This window comes from Bufo gargarizans, unplaced genomic scaffold (assembly GCF_014858855.1).
Source record: "Bufo gargarizans isolate SCDJY-AF-19 unplaced genomic scaffold, ASM1485885v1 original_scaffold_820_pilon, whole genome shotgun sequence".
Lineage (NCBI taxonomy): Eukaryota > Metazoa > Chordata > Amphibia > Anura > Bufonidae > Bufo > Bufo gargarizans.
In genome coordinates, this window is record NW_025334710.1 from 197,626 (window position 1) to 201,018 (window position 3,393).

A 3,393-nucleotide genomic window follows, 5' to 3' on the forward strand; every position below is an offset into this window, starting at 1 on the left:
TATCTGGATAAAAATAGGGGAATGGTCCGATAAGTGTATAGAGCCTATCGTGGATGTACTACATAAATGAAGGTGTTCTTTGGAGATAAATAAGTAATCCAACCTATGGTAGGTGGCATGGGTGGAAGAGTAGAATGTGTAGTCAAGAGTATCAGGATGATGGGCACGCCAGCAGTCAACCAGGTTTAAGCTCCAAATGTTACTTCTAATGGATTTAAGGGCTCTGCCTGAGAGGGATGTCTTGTGGGATGAGGCGTCTAATTGTGGGAAAAGTGCAACATTTAGGTCTCCTCCTAATACCACTATGCCCTCTTTAAAAGGGGTAATAATTGGGATTAAGCTAGACAACCACTGGGATTGGTTGGAGTTGGGGGCGTATAAATTTGCAAAGGTGTATATTTGCTGGCCAATTGAGCCTTTTATGAGGATAAACCTTCCGTCTGGGTCGAGTTTTTGGTCAATGAGTTTAAATGGAACTTTTTTGTGGAACCCTATGCTAACCCCACAAGATGCAGACGAGTTGCCTCCACAGTGAAACCAGTCTGAGAAGTAGGAGAAATGCATATTGGGGTAGTGATTAAAGCGGTAGTGGGTCTCCTGGAGGAGCACAACCTCTACTTTGGCTTTTCTTAGAATGGTAAAGACTTGGCTCCTTTTTGATGGGGAGTGGAAGCCCTTAACATTGTAAGATGCAATGTGTAGATCAGCCATTTGATGAGGTGTGAGTGGAGATACCTCTGAGTTGGAAGTGCCTCCTCCAAGAGAGATAGCAGGAAGTGTGCGGACTTGTCTCCAGGTGCACAATCCGGATCAGGGCGGTGTTGGGGTCTCTTATAGCCAGTTTGGGTACGACATACCTTGAGGGAAGAACAGGGTAAGAACGTAGAACAAAACATAAAAGTACAAACAAACAATAAATCAGCATTAATGAACATGCTGCATACATGTGGGGGGATAGAATGGTCTAGAGACCAGTGAGGAGGTCGAGTAACACCTCAAGTGAGGCCAATGGACTATTGGGGAGAATGGGTCTGTCTAAACGACAAAGCAGACGTCTTTACACCGGTGGGAATCCAGCGTTATGACAGATTGATCGCACGGAATTAGCAGACTAGATCAAGTTAGGGAGTTCAAACAGTTATAACGATAGAAGGGAAAGAGTTCCTATGGTTTACTTAATGTTCCTGAGAGAGGCTTCTAGGAGTTAGTTGCAGGCTTCTCTTCTTGGATCTGGAGGACTTCGGGGTACGAGGGACTTCAAACGGAACCAACTTGGGGAGGTCCGGAAGATCTCGCAGGTCCTGGAAAAGTTCCCAATTCTCGATCGGCAAGGGGTCTACTTTCAGCAGGCTGTAGGTGGCTTGGAGGTCAGTGAAGGACTTGATGAAGAACTTGTTCCCTGCAGCCGAAAACGCAAGTCCAAAAGGGTAGGACCAACGATATGGTATTTTATTGGATCGGAGCCAGTCGGTCAGGGGTTTGAGCGCCCTGCGTTTCTTTAAGGTAGAAGGCGCCAGGTCTTGGTAGATCTCTAACCGTGAATCTTCATAAGACAGGTCGGCTTTGTTGCGGGCAGCTTCTAAGATGGCGGATTTCGTCGGGAAGTGTAGGAACTTGCATATAACATCCCTGGGCGGGTCGGAGGGCTTGGGTTTAGGGCGGAGGGCTCTATGGGCCCGTTCTATGACCACATCTTGCGGGAAGTCGGGGCCTAGTAGCGAGCTGCAAATAGCAAGAACAGCCGCCGGTATATCTCCGGGCAAAACCGCCTCCGGGATCCCACGGAACCGTAGGTTGTTCCGGCGCCCTCTATTTTCTTGATCTTCAATAGTGCTGTGCATCTCGTTGAGATAATTTGAGCAGCGGCGGAAGGCGTCCGACACAGCTGAATGATGATTCAGGGACGCTGCCTGGTGTAGTTCTAGGGTCTCTACCCTGTCTCCTATTTGCCGCACCTCCTGCCTGAAGGCTGAGAGCTCGGAGAGGATGGGCTCCATAACCCTATGTAGGGCACGATCCAGGTATTTCCTCGTTAGAGGTAGATCGGTGCTAACCTGAGCATCCTCCGTTTCGCTCTCGTCGTCTGAGAGGGTAGGGGCCCGCTTCGGCGCCTTAGGATGTGCTGCCGGCGCCATCTTTGTTTCCCTCGCTGCGACTGTAGCTGCAGCCTTTTTAAGGAATTTCTCCATATCGCCGGGAGGAATCTGACCCTTAGAGTTAGCGGGGTGATCTCCTTGTTTCTGGTTGCCAATTTTCACCATTCTCGTCCGAGTGTGCTGCTGTAGGCTGGTGTTATAGTCGATTCTCCTAGGAGAGCAGCGGACTATGCAACCATCACGATTCGGCGCTAGCTCCGCCCCCCCTTGATAACTACTTTAAGGCTATGGCCACACGGTGACATAGTGTAAGTCGTGCAACTCTTCTGCAACACATGTCGCCTTGTTGCCCTAGCCTAATGCTTGAGGGGGAGGGGGTGGTTTCAAAAGTATACCATGGGACACAGCCTTTCCTTGTTATGTCCCTGATTTTTTTATTATGGCCAAAAAACAATATTTCTGCATTTTTTTATTTTATTTATTTATCTTTTGGTCAATGCAATTTTGATATAGGCTGTATTATTATTATTATTTTTTTTATTTTTATTTTTTTACTTCAGCCTGTGCCGATTGTCACTCCTAATCCTTTTATAAATGAGCAGGTGCTCCTTTTTATATTTTCTTCTTCATTGGCCAACTGGTTTTGTGACTTTCCAGTTTCCAGTTATAGAAATGTTCTTATCAGGTGGTTCTATGAAAACTCATAAGATAGGTGATAATTTTTTCTTAAAGTCTCAGCAAGGTGTGTAATGCGACAATTTTATGGCATGTCCTGGTTGGCGTTGATTTGTGCATTATTAAGCTGCAATTTAGAAAGGCGCATGTAATAAATGTGCAAAAACAATATGCCCTAAATACAATGCCACCATGTTCCTCGCCAACTCAGAAGAAGACATGGACCGTGAAAAATAGCTTTATATAGACGGAAGTGGCTTGGTAAATGAGGTGAAATATTTTTAGCATACAAAAGGCACAATTTAAGATAAACATCAGATGAAACTGCAATGATAACTGCCCCTTATATGTGTAATGCCACTGGTATAAAAATCCTTTCGCTATAATGCTATAAAAATTATGTAGTTGCTCATCGTTTGCAGCAGAATGCAGTTGGGTTGCTGTGCTGGCAATAAGCCTATGTAGAAACCTGTCTATATACAGAATAGATGCATGTTAAATATAATGTACAAAAATAATGAATATGAAGAATCACAGCTTCCCTAGTATTGTGTAGATACATTACTCATTACATTTACTTAATTATTGCTGAGGAAATCTTGGTTTGTAACTTATTAGTTTA